Here is a 19,425-nt window from a genome sequence, read left to right on the forward strand (position 1 = left end):
TCATCCTGATAATATTTTTCATTATCTTGACTGTACTCCTCCTGTCTTCGCTGCTCCTTCATTTCTTCTATGTCCATATCTTGATTATTATTAACTTGTTGTTGTTGCTTTAGGGCTGGTAAATCTACCGACCTACTTATATAATATCTTTCACCTTTTGTTGCAATTTTAATTGCTGGTATCTGTTGCTGCATTGTTGAGCTTCTCCTCACTATCACTAATCGCTAATTTTACTTAGCACTAAGGAAATTCTCAGATCACTACCCCGGAGCACACGTCTGTTTACTTCGGTTGCCCGGGCAGAACTGAATTATTTACACTGAACACATTTCTATCCAATTTGTACCGATTCCTAAGTTCATCTTCTACGTACAAATAATACAAGTATTTATATATAGTCTTTAGTATTTTCGTATCTAGATATATGTTCTCACATAGTGATTAATTAAACAACGCAGAAGTCACGTATAAATGGCGTTCGCACACGTAGTATGTTGAAAAAGCAAGAGTATAAACATTATAAGAAGCAGATATATGGTTGAAACGTCGTTCTGTCCGTTGCAAAAATTCTGCGTTGACTAAATGCATTAATTTAATCGATGCGGAAACCTTTGACAAAATATGTCCAGTTTAAGTAGATAAAAAATTCTCTAAATGGAAAAGTATGAAACGATCCATGTGTCCATTGGTGTCTCTGTTCTTTAAAAGCTATAATTCTATAACAACTGTTTTTCTCTTAACTATAAATATCGCGATGCGAACATACCGAGCTAATAATAATTATTCTTTTATTACCAGCTTGCGTAGCTCGAAAATATTCGACAGACCATCAAATGCGTTAAGGGACTATTGACGATCCCAATCAGTTTATTACTGTACCCGCTGATAATCGTCAATGCATCTAACTTCAACATAGATATTATTTAGAGATAAGGGCGAATCCTTCAACTCTAACAGCCAGTCAAACGCAACGATCTGTTTTTCATCCACCAAATCCGCGATTGTTACTAGTTCACGCAAATGCAAGTAATTAGTTGAAGATTTCTTGCAAATAACGTTATAAGTGAAAAAATGTTATTTTTTATCGTGTAACATCCTACGTGCCAGTTGGAATACTGTAGTATAGAATTCACGAGTAACTTCCATTTGTAAATGATTAAATAAATGATTAATAGCGTTAAACATTGACACGTGCAACATCGCCTTTATGTAAATCGCTATAAGTGCCATTTAAGCGATAGACACGCTCGTATGCACTAAATATCACCATATGCTATGAGGCTATGAAAACTTTCAGATCTCTTCAGGTTTGGCTTCACGCTGACTTTAATATTGCAACTATTTTTTTCAAATGAAAATTTATAGGGCAATTCAGTGAAATGTGTTGCATGGTTGTAGGTGCTTCACAAGATTTGGCACCGAGTTGGTGGTGGTTTCGTTAATGGATACGTAAATTTATAATGGCCAATGAGAATGCGGCTGAGGGCAGTTTGCCTTCTTCTGGTTAGTGCTGAGACGTTGAGTTACTCTTGCGCGCTACGTTTGTACGGCGGTCGCTGAGCCATAAACGGATCAAAAATTTGTTAGTAGCCTTTTGACAACAGTTTAAGCGTCATGAAGGGTAGGTTTGATTTCTTTGAAATGAATAAGCTGGTGGCCTCTTGTACTGTTTCGTTCGTTGATTCATTGTCTGTACGAAATTACGATTTCAGAAAAGATAGTATTATTCATTCAGCTTCTTAGTGTTTTTTCTTTCGAAAGGAACTTTTTTAAATAATTCTCGTTACTCTGTCTTTAATAGAGTTCTGTTCAAGATTAAGGTAAATTTGCTGTGGCAAATCGATAAGATTGTTCATGTTTTCTGAGTATATTCTTTAACTATTTCTGGTGCATTATGCGAGCCATGCGATCTTCCTAAATAGTTGCACAGTTGCACGTAATTGAGTGGCCATTCTCCTGATTCATTTAACATTGTTATTCCATTGTTATTGACATATATCTTTGCGGGAAAGATACAGTGTTTGAGATTCTCTTTAAATTCCTCTAACACCAATATTCGTTTACTATATTCGAATGTTTCGAACGTGAATCATGTACGTTTCACCGATGCTGAATGTACTTAGTGTCACACGCTTTATTAATGCCAGGAAAACAATATTAATACGTTTCCCAGATTCACGTTATCAGATGGAATACACGTGTACATGCTAGGTACGTGGTCAATCATTAACGAATAGAGGAAAACGTTTCGCTTTAGTTTTGTTTTCTTCTCGTTGATCGAGGGAGGTATTCATTAGAGACAGTCATTAGGTATGTACATGTTACTAATTGAAGATTCAAAACCATAGAGGCATTTAAACTGGCAACTTTTACTTTTAAACGAATAATATTGAAAAGAAGAGACGCAAACTCGCTCGCTCGCGATATATTTCTGATAAGTTAAAACCAGTTCCACATAGTTTAAACATTTTATTTAGTTTAAACAGTTTTCTGTCCTTTCCCCGACAACTCGACGCTCTCGCAAGTTTCAATCGTTATCTTATCGATGGACATTTCAATTTTCTCTCTCGCTTTTACCATCGTATGGAATATATCGTATAGTTAGCCGACTAACATTAACGCAGCGCGGCGCGCACATGTCGAAGCTTTTATCGAGATAGTTAAATCGTATGAAGATTAAAAGTTTGCTTTTAAAAAACGGCTCGAATTCGCCGCGGAAAGTGATTCCACGTCAGACATCCGGCAAGAAATCGGTGCAGGTAAGCGAACAGGTTATGCGTAGACTGGTAAGGTATGATTATCAATAAAGCTAACGAGTCAGCGAAGGCAAAGCCGCGGCATGGGCTTGCTGCACGCAACTATCGACCATCGATGTAACAATATCAATTACTATTCTCAACTCGTTACTAGTCTATGCCACGTAGACGATAGAATGGTTCGTCGAAGATGATAAAACGAACGCGACAATCATTTAGGTTCGCGGGAAAGATAGCCGTGCTTTCACCGAAAACAAAAGCGACAGCTAAGCGTTGTCTACCATCGAGTGAAAGCGACATTGCTCGACGTTATCTGGAAACTTGCTCCGTTGACATTCCCAATTGGTAATCGAAATTGCAAAGTTTCGATTTTGTTTGTTTCTGTCTTTAAGGAAGATTGTAAATTGTTGTCGTGAAAGATCAAATATGCGGATACTAAGAATCACAATAAAAAGAAAGAAAGACTCTATTAATTTCGAGAGTACTTTTATGAAATAAATAGACCGATAAAAGAATACTTCTTTGTTGTTGCTCTTTTCTTTCTTTTGAAAACGTCTAAATGTCAGCTACAAGAGTACGTAACGAAAAGTCCATTTATGGGTTTGTATGCCACCTTTAATGGACCTTTCTACCTTTAAGGTGATCGTAAAATCAAATAAATAAAAGCACATTATGTCTTCCTCGATACTGCACAAATTTTGTCTGAAACATTTTTTTTATCACGTCTAAGAACAGGGTGTCTGTATACGCGTGTAATGTTCTCATTCTTGTTTCAAAGTATACAAAATCTTTAACATTTTTGGATACATTAAACTATACAAATTTCAGTTATGCAAACAAGAGACTAGTAATCGGGATGATAATTATTAATCTTGTTTCATTAATTGATTGATTCTATTAATTCATTGTCTGAATAATTTTAAACACAGATATTACGAATTGCTCGTTTGCAAGATACTGCGGTGCATTTTTAGAATAGCTGTATAATATAGCAGTCCAGATGCTTAGATGAAACAGAACCTAGAACTTGTATCTACTAATGATCTCCTTTTAAACTCTGTCGGATTTACGTAACAAGGTTGCTGTCACCAATTAAGAGAAATGGAAAAGTACAGAAAAAGTAGACGAGTAGTAAAAATCATCTTTTTTCTTGGCATATGGAAGATAATTTTTTCAAGTTTGTGCAATTGCGAATCGCGAAATTTATCTATTGCAGGTATGAGTAAAATCAGTAGAAACTATCAATGTCGTTGATTACAATAAATTATAGAATTTTCACAAAAGATAGCTTACGTTGATATTTCGGGAAAAAGGAATTTTGCAGTATACTATCGGTAGACATTGCTCTGAAAAACTATCAAATTTCAGATTAAAAAATTTGTCCTCTTGAACGCATGTCGATATTTTATAATGTTCGCATGACATTAACGTTACGAGGATGAATTTAAAAATTAATTCTCAAAAATTACAGCTACTAACGTTCAGAAGCTACGCGAATACATAAAGTTTCCATAGTATAAGCCTATACTACTACCTAAGTATGAGCTTAAAACTACCTTCGTTTAAGAAGAAAAATAAAACAAATATTTCGCAGAGTCCGTAATTAAAGCAGACGAGGAAATACGTAATCTATACAAATTTAATATTTCATGTGTCAACACAAAGAGAATAGTTAAAGCTACGTACGTTTTGTACAAAAAGAACTTACATGTCTGGCGTAACGTGAATTCACGATTTTCGTTTTTCGTTTTTCGTTGCACGTATCCAGTTTTTCTTCTACGAGATCCAACAGTCCAAGAAGTCTCGTATTATTAGGTAGTCTCTTTTCGTAGCTGGTTTACATCCTTGGAAAACATGTGGCCACTAAGACGCGATCACTACAATTTCGTTTTATTGATTCTTTTTAAAAAGTTCATACCACTGATACCTTCGACGTCGCACGAAATCGTTATTTCTTTTCTTCGTTTCATCTTACTGTATATTCTCACTAGCTGTTGAACGACGAAATAAGATACGTTGTCTGTATACGAGTGACTCCTCGGATATGTATTTACGTAATTGAATTCTATGGAGCAACTGCGAGCAACGATTACCAGCAGCATTATGTGCTTAACGAAGACGTTTCTAGCATTTAACCGCTAATTTTTAATAATTAATGGTTTGTGATATACAATAGTTTATTTTACGATAACTTATCGCTAATAAGACATTCTCAATTTGTACGTGATGAATGGAAATAAACTACTGCATAACTGCCAATGAAATAATACCATACAATTGGCTTCGTACCTTGCCAATAGCAGAATTTATAGGGGGAAGAAAGATAAGGAGATAAGCAAAGTATAGATTGACGTAAACTCTCATTGTAATCGATTTTATCGTAGTATGTTTTACAAGCGCATATGACATGTAAGAGAAATAAAAAGTGCATTCTATTAATTTGTAACATTTCGAACTTTTTAAGACCATATTACGATTCTCTTATTACAATTACTTCTCGTAAGTAGGCAAAATATAAGACGAAAAAGTTTAACTATTTTCTATAGGACAATACGATGGCCCCAGTGAATGCAAAATTTGCCACATTTTTGCCGTAATAACGTAACCGTGAATGTTTTCAATTTAATACATATTTTCTATAGTTTCCTTTTTATACACTTCTTTAAATATGTACATTCATAGAATCGAAATATTTGCATTCGGTAAATCATTGTATTGTATAAAAATATTCTATAAATATATAAATTGAAAATATCTTGAAAGTATCATTGTATAATAATGAATATTTATACGAGGATTACGCTGAAACATCAAATGGTATCTCGCACGAACGTAAAGTTGTAATTTCAAGTTAACAGAATTACTTCTATCTGTAACGTGTTCCTTATACTTAGACAAAGTACGCCTACTTTGCGTAAAATTCGTCTTATCTTCAAATGCATTGACCGAAGTGAACTACTATTTATTTTGCAATAGGTACCCACGTTGTATCAATAATTAATTAGATGTAAATATTTGTATAATTCCCGTTTCGGAAACTTTGCACTTAAATCTATCATTCAGAGATTTTGGATTACTTATTCGATAAAAGGGAGACTTCTTAATGAAACAAACATATCAAAGAAATTGAATTACAACTATTAATTTACATTCACACGGATAAAAACAATGAATAGCATGGAAGTCAAGCAATAAGAGGACGAAGTGTTATGAGAATCATACAGTGTAACAGAATAATTTTGTATTTGAATATTATATAATCCATGAAGCTATTAGGAGTATACGAAGTAAGAAGGAACGAAACATTAAAAAGCAACCAAATTAAAAGACGCGAACGTGACAATGGAAAAAAGGGAATCCCGCTAAAACGAAAGAAACAACGAGCCACGTTATCTCTATCTCGTTTTCTTTTCTAAAACCGCGAATATTAGAAATATATCGAATATTTTGAATGGCAATAATAACGATAGGCTATGACATTTATGCAGCTTGGTAGAGAGATATCTTGCTATCTCATCGTTGGCAATTACATTGTTATGTCTTGCATAATGAGACGAAGATTGGAAAGTTATGAACGGCAATGAAGCTACGGATCGTATAACACGGTATCGTAATCCATGTATAAACCGATAAACACGAATATCCTTCTAGAACATCTTTTACTGCCAAAACATACGACTGATCTTTCTTAACCTAAATCGAGATAAGGAAATCGCATAAGTTGTTCGCTGCTGCCACGCGTGGAATTGCCATTTATCAAAACGAAAATAGTCCAAGTAACCTTTTCAATGGATCTTCTTACCTCGCGAATGTAGGTAAACAACATTTTAATATTCCGAACGAGAAAGTTAATCACGCGCCCTTATAAAGTTTCCATAATTACCATTTTTGGTGCTGCACAGTCTTCGCCGGCCAGAAAAATATATTTTATTAGCTGTAACGCCACAACCGAATGGCGTCGCTGACGTAACGTGGCCTGCTACGCAAAACGTACACCGCTACAACGTACGACGTAAACCGCGTGCTGCTGACTGATTGCGGCTAAAAAACATCTCGAGACATTTGACGAACTGATTTTATGCTTTCCGAGACGCGACTTTGAACGACTCTCTTACGATTTATATAGTTTTCTATCTCTTAAACGTTACATGGAATATTATTAATTTGATAATAAATGCTATTGGGAATACAAAATAACGTTTGACGATTCTATGAGAGGAAATAGCTTCACATATGATATTTGATGCCGCGGCCGGAAATATGAAATCTATCGTAGATACGGAGAAATAACAGAGAAATTGCTTTGTTGGAATAAATGACAAGGAAGTAGTTATGCATACCAACCAAGTTTTAGCCAGATACAAGAAATTTCCTTATTATTCATTCTATAGGAGAAATGGTACGCCAGAGACCCTTATTTTTCATGCACGAATCCCTCGGCTGAAAAAAAGGGGATTTTCGTAAGTCGGTAAGCATAGTTTTTAGCGTTCAACGTAGATAGGATTATATCGCAGTTTACAATGACCTTCTTTGAATTTCGCTTCGCAGCTCTCAATACCATTTCCTAATACATACATATTATCTTTCCAACGATCAAGCAATAATGAACGATAAACAAAGTAAATCTTTGATAAATCTATCCAAGTCAGGCGATGCGTATTAGCGATATCTGAAATATTGTTCGTGCTTCGGTGTCTCAGAAATTGCGTTCAATTTTTATTGAAATTCTTCCACGATACCTGCGGTAACTGATAACAAATCAATTTCAGCTTGTTAATTTAATCATAACAACGTTCTGTATCATCATATTGTAGTCTATCTTTTAAACGTGTCAAATTTAAAATGTTACAATCCGTATCAGACCGCATGAAATGCTAAATTACACGTTGCAGGCTCGTGCATTCGTTATTGTGACGTTAGACGTTTACATTATTCTGAAATACATGGAAAAAATGTATGTATGTATGTATGTATGTATGTATGTATACGTATGTATATATGAATTGAGTATCAAATATGTATAAGCTAATTTGATTCCCATTATTATTGAACAATATCGTTACTATAGGATACTTATTAATATATTAATAAACTGATAGTTAATATATGTGAATTATCACATTTATTCTACAACATTAATTTCTAATTTCTTACTCAAGAAACATAGGCAATTATGATTCATAGATAAATATGTTTCAATCAATTATACAATTTTTGTAACGACAGTATTTATCACTTATTCTCCCGCTTCCTATCAGTTTTATCAATTTCGTGTTTGGATTTAAAAGAATATTTTAACGATTATAAGTTAAGATGTCTGTAAAATTTAAATTCGAATCAGAGAACTGATGTTATGATATATAGATAGCGAGTTCTGCATTATACAACCATCTAATACCGTTACTTAGCTATAACACTACGCGATGTTTTATCGTGCGCACTAACCTATCTTTTATACCGATCATCATCGACCACTGTTTTGTAATATCGTCAACAAAATATGACACGAAGCCATCGTGTGATCGGTTTTTCCGTCGAATATCAAGCCTCATGATCCTAATTGTATTCGCCGTTTCGATCGTCTAGTCGAACGACGCACATCACTATTTACCATCATTGTGGACAATCTTAGTTCGTCGACCGCAACATCAACAACGCGGTAAGATCGACGCGTATGGTTACGTTACCGCCTGTTATCCGGAGGTTTGGCAAAAAGCTGCTTCTCAAAGCGTGACTAATGTCGACGATTTTCGTACAAGGCGAAAAGCTTACACAGAGACGAAACAAGCGAAGCAGACGAATCTGCCGCACGACCTGCACTGACTCTCGTCTGCTTCAACGACAGAACCTGGACTCTCACTATACGACCGCGTGCTATACGCGTTGCACCCAGGGCCGTATCTTTCCGATCATCGTTACATACGATTCATTTTCCCATTAAAATGGAAAATATAACAATGATCCTGACAAAATTTGATTCGCCATCCATTTCGGGCGAAATAACGACGTTATCTTCTCGTAAAGAAGCTCTGCACACGTTGTACGAATATTGATCGATTGGCCAAAATATTGACTAATAGACGATATTTGTATTAAGTTCGCGATATACGATCATTCACGGAGATTGGCGATATTTTAGAAATTCTGACGTTTCTTATGGCCACGATTAATCAACACGATTATCTTATTTGAACCATGCTTTAATAAAACTGAAGAGGTCATTTCAGGAATTACGTAACACAAAATACAACCAAGCTTGTAGATATAGCCGGCAATCAATTACTTTAGTCAAGCTATCTACCTAGGCTTATTGCTTCTTGGAATACTTAGCATAGGGTCACTGTAGGAGTTATTCATTTACAGAAATTGATCATAGCGAGCATTACGTAAGTGGAGCGTTTATTTGAATATATCGAAAGCTACCACATAATTGTTTAGATATATACGGCGCTTCGAATATACCAATATAAAGGAATTAAAGCTAATTGATACGATATTATTATTAATTCAGACGTTGTTCTTATATACCTTGAAGATATTTTATTTTTAAAAATGTCGAATATCGCTAGTGATAGCTATCGCGTATATATAATTTAGAAATTTAGAAACGAAATCGTAATCATAGTAAAATCCAATACGTGTCTAAAATAATCAGGGGAAAGAGAAATTATTTGCAAGTTTCATTCACATAGACCATTTGTCGAAGAAGGAAGATAAAATCGGAAGGAAAATATACGTACAGCGAGTGATATATTTAAGCTGAAGTAGTTATAAGCTGTAATTTAGCGTGTGTTCTTCACTCGCCGAAAGAAAAAGTGGTCGTTTTGCTTCTGGAACCCGCATACGTCAATAGGCACGCAAATTATATTACATATTATATAGATCTTATATTAATATTGAATAGAAAGGTAGAATTCAAAGACAGGAAGGTAGCTAATTATAGAAGTACAGTGTAAGGTTAATTATATCTCGCTGCATTATTATGCAGGGTGTTGGCATCCATTCTTGATTCGCCCCTGACTATAGCGCAGCAGTCTAGAGTCTAGACTCTAGACTACACGCCAGTACACGCCACGCTACTCTCTGTCGCACAATCATATGTACAGTGCCGCATATATACGCATCTAGTGTCTACATACATATGTAGTTCATACAGCTGTATAAAACGCTTATAAAGAAAGAGTACGGTTTGTTCCCCCTCCACTATGTATTGCAAGCTATGATTCTGGAAGACTGATAAAGGATGAAGCGCAGCATTTTTTGGAAATGTGCTTTTCAAAAAATCGACGTTAAACTGGCAGTTTTGCGATAGGCGTATGTAGATATCTTACGTATTGAAATATAAAAGAAACGAATGTAATTAATCAGGTATAGAAATTAAACAAATACGTGGCAAACGGTAAACATTAAAAAATGGAAGCAGCATTAAGCGACTTAAACGGTACTAAAGGAATAAAATAAGGAAACTAATGTACATGTTCGCAATATTATGTTTCGTTTCCTTCATTCTTCGATGCTTCTTTATGATTCATATTTTTCTTATGCAAAATATAGCAGAATATATGTATACGATATATTATGTATATATTATTGTATACACATGCATATATACACAATTACTAACAGGAATATACCTTGAACGAAATTTCTTCTATGTACATAATAATTACGTAATTAAAGAAAATTAAGAAAAATAAGTCTTCATATGTCTCACGTTTAGTATGTATTTATGTATAATTCATTTAAAAAAAAAGTTCAGTGCGGAATTTAAAAATAGAAAGTGTTAAATAAGTAAATTATTATATCCTAAATAATGGCAATTCGAACAACGGATTAATTCATCTTTCTTGATTAATACGTTTAAGAAGAAAGTGTGAGATTTTTCGTACGTTGAAAGTTGGATGGAAGAGATCTGCTTTATCAACACTGACGTACAAAATCTCTGATACTTGCAAGCAACGCTCTCAATCGGAGTACTTTATAACTATTGTGTGATCTGAACCGAACATTTATCAAAAAATGATAATTTGCTTTATTTCAAACAGATGAAGTTACCGATTTGAAGGATATTTACTCTATCAAAGATAATCCAAATTATTGACCATTAGCTATAAATAATCATCTTTAACATCACCCGAAATCACGCATAAACTACAGCTAAAAAATTCAATTTCTTCAACAATTACACTAGCAACGTAACTAAGAGAAGAAAGACTTCGTGATATAAGAAAGTGTATTCTATTTTATATTTTCTTCAATTGTCTACATAAACGCAGTTGTAACCAACAATTACGTAAAAATAACTAGTAATTATAAGTAAATTTGCGTCCTGATATTGACAATTTTGTTTCTTGTTTGGCTAAAATAAAAGCTAAAAAGAGAACAAAAGAGAAATGGAGAAAAGTAAGAAGGGAAGAGACCCGAAAAGGAGATACAAAGGTAATGGAAAAACCAGAACCAGGTAGGCTATCATAGTTCCTTATTGACACTACCGTATCGATCTCCTCTCTGACAAATAATGCTCTCGTTTCGCAAATAACACGTAACTGAAGCACGCGAATATATCACAGGAATAGTCACAGCCGGTGCGCAATATACACGTGACATATAGGTAATCGTTAAGGCCGTTTGCTTATTGACAGATAAAGGTAATTGGTAATGCGACTAACTGTCGTCGTTCAAAGATAACGGTCGTTCCTTAGGTTCTACTCGTCGTTCTATTCGGTCCAAGGTGTAAGCAAATGCGTCTACCTTCCTACAAAATAATGTATATTTATGTGCCTCGTCGCTTCTCCCTTGCGATCTGTATTTCGTTCACGATCTCAACCATCTTAAATTACAAGCATACGTCTTGTAGAACGTACGTTATATTCCATTTCTTCCTGTATCCAAGCGTTACAACGTATATGAGGAAAATTCGTTAATACGAATACGAGGAAAATTTGCTAATGCGAATACTTTAATTGAAAAATGATTAAAAAACATTTATGCTGCCTAGCTATTTCCGGAATATATTGACGTATCACATAACATATAATAATGTGTATCTACATAAATAGTTTGGTTCAAAATTTGTTTATAAACAATTTACCTAATAGGAAATAGTTTGAAATAGGAATTAGTTTCAAAACATACAGTTAATATTCTTGAAATATTTTGTTATTTTTACATGCAGCGTGACAAGATTCTTAGTTGACGCTGAAGTTGAAAATACCGTGTTTTATACTAATTTCTACGTCATCTTCAAGATTGCAAATTGCGACACTAGAAATGTTAGATACAACCTAACAATCTACTATTCTCGACACGAAAAAAATAGAATGGAAGAAGCAGTTCGCGATTAAACGTTGCCTCAAATGTGCAACAATATACAGGCCGAGACATATATCCGCGTTTTCATCGCGAAAGGAGATTGACCTCTCTCGTTTCGGTTTCATTTACCTTTGACTTTCTTCTCTACGACTGCCTTTCTCTGAATTTTCGTCCCGTTCCTCTAGAGAGCTTTCCTTCACAGCTGAAACTTTTCTTTGAAAAGGACACCAGCGTTTAACAAATTGCTTTCTACGCGTCTATCACCGATTTACTTCCTCCCTAGACATAGAATAGTTGCGCTATTTCGTGCGAAGTTAAGGAAATTATTTGTAACTGTAGCAATGCGAAAAATATCTCGACGACGTCTATAATTTTGGGAAATTAAAAGAAAAATTTTTATTTTATTTCGACTACGGACTAAATATTATGCCATTGCGCATACGCTTGCTCCGGAAAGTATCATACATCACGTAGTAATATGCCTGCTTAAATAGTAGAAACAGTTCAGGTTCATGGACAGTTTTTTAAATTGACGTATACATATTTTTACACATTGCACGCAATCGGTTCTTCTGTTTTACGTAAAAATGTTAGACCTATTGAAAAGTTAAAATTGTCTAATTTTAGTATTAAAATATTTGTGTTTGAAAGACGAGAATAACATAAACGAGAAAATGTTGGTTTACAAGTCTCCATCGATTTTCATACGCTGCTATTTTTATAAAATTAAGTATTTTTCAAATTAATCGTGTTTAGGTACAAACAGCTGGATAGTTTTTAGGGAAATAAAGAGAAGAATACAAAAACGCGTTTATTACTGCGTAAAAAATTCTATAAGTCGATTTAAAAATATGATAACGGCAGTGAATCGATTTCCGCACTACCGGGCCAGCTGTAGAATCAAGTTCCATGTGCACTTGTGAATTCGAATCAAATTCAACGTCCAAGGTTTACTTCGTGGGGTTTGAATACTGCTCGTACGATATAATGATTAGTTCATTATATTTGCCAAGTATTCACTCCTCACAAGCTATCAGTTTCAAAAATTTACTTACAGTTACTCGATATAGATATCTGATATAGATATTTATTATTAAATATTTGAATGAATATAGTTCTAGCATGCGCTGATGAAGTCTGAACACTTCAAACAATTTCGAGTCTGTATTCATGATGAAAAATTCAGGTCGCTTCGAACATGATCGAAAAAAAACATAGAGAGCTTTTAAAAGTATGGAAATTCTTGAAAGTCTCGAAAGTTTCGGATGCCTTGTAAGTTAGAAATAATAATTAAATCGTTAGGATCAAAAAGGTATTAATCGTTTCCATGAATTCATACATCAAACTTAGAAAAATTATACAGAATTATCGTCGACAGATAGGGATCCCACAAATTTTATTTAATTATACGACGACTTATAACTTATAGTACTTTAAAAATGATAGCCACGAAAGATAATTTTAAACGAATGGAAAAGTTCCTAACTGAACGGAAAATTTATATCGCGTTTACGTTCGAGCTTTCTTTAAAGTATTGCTCCTTTCTTTCGAGATATTTCTAGAAGGCTGAAAAGTTCGAAACTAGCCGACCAATCGTCGAGCCTATTTGCCACGTACTTGAACCCATCGCTACACGTAACGCGCCACTCAAAATTATCTAATTTTATGTAATAAAGTTTTTGTCTACCTACGAGATTCTTATCTGCCTTTTATTGACTTCAACTTATGATGCATAAAATTTATACGAGACTTGTTTTCAACTTATGCTGCATAATTTAGTCCAGTTGCGAAAGACATCTGTTGCTAGTTTTTTGTGTTTGTCACAATGCTGATGACGTATATAGGATCCGATCGAATAACATGCACGTATAGCAGACACAAGGCGATTTCTTATGCTCAATACAATTTTTTCATACGACCCTTCGTTTTCGAGAAAATCGAGTTTGCAAATTTGTTAAGTATAGTTGAACATGGCAAATTGAAGATTGGACAGGAGTAAATGATCGACAGAAAGTTATTTTACATGCGAAAATAATTCGAAAATGTAGAATAGAATTCGTTCGCGAAACGCTTTATTTCGGAGAAAAATAAATTTGAAAATTCATCATAGATCGGTTTCTTAACGAAACACGTTCGAATTCGATTTTCTCGGAAACTAAGCCATAGATGAAAGAAATGTTATCCTATTCACTCGGACCTTGTACTATGGAAATATTTTCAAACATCATACAACTTTATACAATGTTCTCGTATGAAAATGCCTAACTAGAAAATTCCAATTTTTATATTATGCATAAAACAAGCCTTGGTAATTATCTATATAAGTATAAATTAAAAATTAAAAAAATATCTATGTAACTAGGTGTTCAAGTGATATGACAGAGTTTTACACGTGTTTAAACTTTCGTCATATTATGAACATTGTTAAAAATGTTTTCCCTATAGCTTCGTGTAGATTTAGTTTTTGTGGAAAAGATATTTTATTTCATCATACTTTCCAATATGCGTAAATGCTTCTGAAAATTTAATCAATTAAAGTGCTAGCTTAGTTAGCAGCTTTCCGCTTCATTTCGCAGTCGATTTAACGGGCGTGTAAATCGAGAAGTCACATCACTTATCGCTTATTACAATCGATTATTTTAAATTCTATCATCGGCAACTAACTTGCATGCCAAATTTAATACCAAATGACGTTTTACTAAGTTATGAATTAAGTATATGAATATAAAAGTAATCGTTATCCTTTTTCGTTTTGTATGGAATATTTGTAAAAAGAAATTCAATTTATCTTAAATAATGGTTCAAGTATTTTTTGAGAAGCGTTTACGTCTTTCTAAATTTATTTACTCGCGTATTTGATAACATACACCGGTATGTATATAATATAATATAATATAGGAAAATATATATGTAATATATAATATAAAATCATGGTATTTATACTAATTTTTATAAAGAATTAAAAGCCTATTTTGCCATTAGTGGTCCGATCCTAACGTCTGTATCCCATAACACATAAATTAACTTAAAGATTCCCAAGGAGATTCTAGCAAACCTTACATTAACTCCGTTTTTTTTTTTTTTTCAAAATGACCTTCAGTTCGTTTTATAAATAAACATACGATTGCTTCTTCAGAATACGTTTTACAATATTTGTTGAACTAATATATGGAATATGAATATTCACTAACCAAGCTCCTTAATACAACAGATTTGACCTCGAACATTTTTTGATAAGGTCAATGATTCTCACCCTGTACAGGTATATGTAAATCAAGCCTAATCCTTGGATGTGAGGCTGAATAGAATATATAAAATATATTCTTATATAATCTAAGGTGATCACATTATCACACTGTTCATCTTGCATAATTAATTTTTTATTAGATAAATATTATAAACAAGCTACATATATTCTTTCTGAACAAAATAAGAACACGTAAATTATCAGCATGGGACGTTACTAATCTCTGATTTCGCGACGATAAAGATACATGTAACACATTATTTTTCGCGTGTGAGAAAATACAAATTGAACACCTGTTATCGAGTCATTGTACGATATCGATCTCTCTGGTTCGTCTAAATCGTTCTTCGTCGAAGTCATTCCAATACATCGTTAACCGATATCATTGTTAGTCGCGAGTAGTTTGATTTTATGATTTTACTGCACAAATATTCTCTAAAAGGTACACGAAATAGACATATAACACAGATATTTTCTCACATACATTTTGCAAAGAGAATATCTACAATAATTAGAGTTCACAAGAGCTTCTTAGTGTATTCGTCGTTTGTACGTGCATTGTATTTGTACATACAAAAATTATTAAACAGTATTTTACAAACTGTATCGATCAACGTACGTATCATACGCATTTGTTCGACCTGCTATTATTACTCTAAATAACAACTAATCGATACCAATAACTAACAATATTATATAACTATTTTCACTTAACTATGCCAGTATTTTTATATATATGTATAATACATATATTATGATGCTTAAATATAATCCAATAATTTAGATCACCGTTGGATATCACCGTTATTTTTGGAGACGCAAGAAAGCTTTATTTAGAAGAGTTATATGATACAGAGGAAGCTAAACATTTGCCAGTAATATGTCTTCTCTGACAAATTTTCGGAAATTTCAAGGCCGTCATTATGCCGTTAAACGGTATAGGATAGCTTTTTTCTTACTGGTATAATCGTGGATGTTTATGACAATTTAAACCACCTACAATGCAAGGTTATTCGACAATAAATGAAGCAGTAAAACGAGTCTCACGTCACAAGAGATCTTTGTATTTCGTAGTGGTGTTCGTTTTTATCAATGCAATATTAGAATCGGTGAACTTGTTATTCCTTATTTCACATGCCGCGACGATTCTTTGTTCCACATCTCGTAACGTAGTTGGCTCTTTTTCGACATCTACCGTTCTTCTAAGACCTAACTCAATGAATTGTTCACCGTCTGAAAGATCTGTTGATATTAACGAAACGAAGTTTCTTACTATCTATCATGATATGAAGCGACAACATAAGTATGAAGTAAAGACTCGTTACACTGCAGGTACTTCGATATTGCGTCGATGCAAACGTACACCAAGTCGAGTTTGCCTCGTGAAACTCGTTGCTTCACTCCTTTATTTATCATCGATTGTCCTTGTATAGAAATAGCAGAGTATTACGTGCCATTTAAAGAAGATAACAGTGACTTTGACATTTTTGCAATTCTTCATTCTACCAAAGAATTATGTGGGGGGAGGAAAATGTCATTGCCCCTTTCATACCACATAATTTTCCCAACTACGGTTTTCGCATGTCTCCAAAACATCAAAAATATTCTAGGTAATTAGTATTATTGAAACAATATTCCAAACGAACGTCTAAATACGCGATATTATATTTTTTACAAGAACAAATTCTATAATCCGTCCATGTTACGTTGTATCTGTGCACATACAATATTTTCGCATTTCCAAGAACATGACTCCGGAATTTTTCTCGACGAAATTAACGCGTACAAAGATTTTGTGTACAGCTCTATGAAGAATGTCCTCGTTAACGGAAAACGGCAATTCTTTAAGCTATTTCCCAGAAATCATATGTAACCATTTGCCTGAAAAACAAGTACTTCAAAATGATAGGATATGTTGAAGAAAAACGATAATTTAATTCGAAAACAAATATCTTAATCAAATTTTAATAATGTTGTACGTTTCCACGCTCTTCCTATGACTTCCAATAACCTTTTGGATAGACTCTTATATTTTTATACAAATTTTCTAAGATTGGAATTTCAGCCTACCCAAATAAATCTTTAATTCCTTCAAGAAGGTAAATTGCTTCTCATCGCAACATACACGCGTCATCAAATACACCGTTAGAATAACTTTTCACGTTTTTAACGGTATGCACAGCCGCATTATCCTGCTGAAATACTAATCTTCATCCCTTTGTATGTCTTGCGTTATTTCCTCGTTTATGATTTAACCCATAGCTTTTCTATTTCTAGGTCGAATATTAGTCTTCCCTTTATTGCTCCCAAACCGTAAAACCTATTCCAACCTTTACTTGGGAACTAGCCTGGTACTGTTGGTCTCTCGAACTGCTTTGTATTATGCGTCTAATATATCAAAAAATATACGATTCCATCTAAAAAAGCAAAATTGATCTCCTCATGACATTTACGCATCCACCTACAGAGTAACTAATAACAGAATTATTATTTAGAACATGCCCCCCCCCTCTCGAAGCAATTCAGTTTTCATCCGAAACATTTGTCGATATAATTAATAGTATCGAAGATATTTCCTGCCTGTCATTCATTCACATTTGGCTTGCAGTATATTAAAGTAATCGCTATCCTTGTCTCCACATTTATATGCTTCTTGTAAGATTCGTGTGCCTTACATGACATTTTCGAATTATTTTTAGTCGTAGAAAATGCTTATGACGTGTTTGTGGAAATCTTTCAGGCTATCTTCGTAGCAATTCAAAGATAAGCGATCGTGGAATGAATCTGCTTGTGATTACATAAGCAGAATACAGTATTGTACTTTTATGAGATTTCGCGCGATGTAGAGGACGATTATGTTACATCGAGAGCGAGCGAGACAAAAGAGCGGCAAGCAGCTTTCTAGTCTCGCACGGCTAGTTTGTTAGTCAGTGACGGACTTCTGCCAATAGAAATTGAAATTATTTGATTTTATATTAGATCTGCATAATACTATTACCTATAGATTCTCCTAAGAGCTATGAGAACTATATACGATTAAGCTCCAACTATCTTTACTTACAATCGAAGAGAAATATCTTAACACGAGGATGATTTTGAATCGTAACAGGTATAAAAAGGAAGACGAAAGCAGGTTTTCTGTAAAAAAAATTTGAAAGTCGCTCGAATTTATGTGCAACTGTATGTAGTCCAAGTGAAATCGTATTGTGATTTACTTTCATTCGGAAAACTTTACGCATCTATCGATAGCATTTTTACAAGCTTTCGGTAAAAAAAGAAAAATAACTATTTTGATTTTCGTTATAGGATAATTCATATCACAGGATATCTCATTTTGATAGCTTTTATAAACACATTCGAGGTATTGTAGATACAATAAGAACGTTTGCTATTAGACATGAGACTGACTGCGAGTTACCATTGCATTTATCGTAAAATAGTTGTGTAAGTACTTATCATACCAATCGTCAAAAGTTTCATTCATTGCGATTATGCGCGTCTCGTATATAAAAAAAACGTATTATAAGCACAGAGTGTTGAATGTAATCTCTGAAATTAAATGTTATCTCGTGATTTATCAGTATTTTCATATCTCTTCGACTGCATTGGAATTTATATCGATGCTTAAGAAATACATATGCAATATGTATGCACATGTCGTTAAAATATTTTCTGCTTCTACTGGCGTATTCCAATTGTTTTAAATATCCGAGTTTAACATTATATATTTCGCATCGTTATAAAACTTATAAATGTACGCGTTCGGATACTTTCGTGTACTTATCTGTCTACTTACTCTTGTTTATCATTCAATTAAGTGTTACATCGAAACTGTTGATATACTACAAAAGTAGAAAATATTTATCGTCGTAAAAATATATCTATTCCTTGTACAAAAGTTTTATTTTTTTTTTTTTTTATTTTTAAATAAATCATTTTACAATTTGTCCATTAGGACATTTGGTAAAATATTATAGTTTGGGTTTTGATGAAATATAGCATGTGGATGGTTACCCCCAGCGGGACTTCATCTTCCAGGTTGTTTATTGTTCTATTGTGAGGTGTGCAGGGTGCTTCTTCTTCAGTCTTCTTTCTATTATTGTTTTATTC

General features: G+C 33.7%; 1 protein-coding gene across 4 annotated transcripts in view; it reads right to left on the bottom strand.

The window, feature by feature from the left end:
- Positions 1-19,425, bottom strand: part of LOC122571844 (dual 3',5'-cyclic-AMP and -GMP phosphodiesterase 11-like) — a 151,091-nt gene that overhangs the window by 114,705 nt on the left and 16,961 nt on the right. The window contains exons 1-2 of one of the 4 annotated variants that reach the window (XM_043736074.1): positions 8,368-8,572; positions 4,465-4,747 (exon numbers count right to left, since the gene is read on the bottom strand). The exons of 2 other annotated variants lie outside the window; for them this stretch is intronic. The gene's annotated coding sequence lies outside the window, so the exon portion shown is untranslated. Of the gene's footprint in view, positions 1-4,464; positions 4,748-8,367; positions 8,573-19,425 lie in introns of those variants that run through there. One more of the 4 variants, XM_043736076.1, reaches the window with a different exon arrangement.

This window comes from Bombus pyrosoma, linkage group LG10, assembly GCF_014825855.1.
Source record: "Bombus pyrosoma isolate SC7728 linkage group LG10, ASM1482585v1, whole genome shotgun sequence".
In the NCBI taxonomy this organism is placed as follows: domain Eukaryota; kingdom Metazoa; phylum Arthropoda; class Insecta; order Hymenoptera; family Apidae; genus Bombus; species Bombus pyrosoma.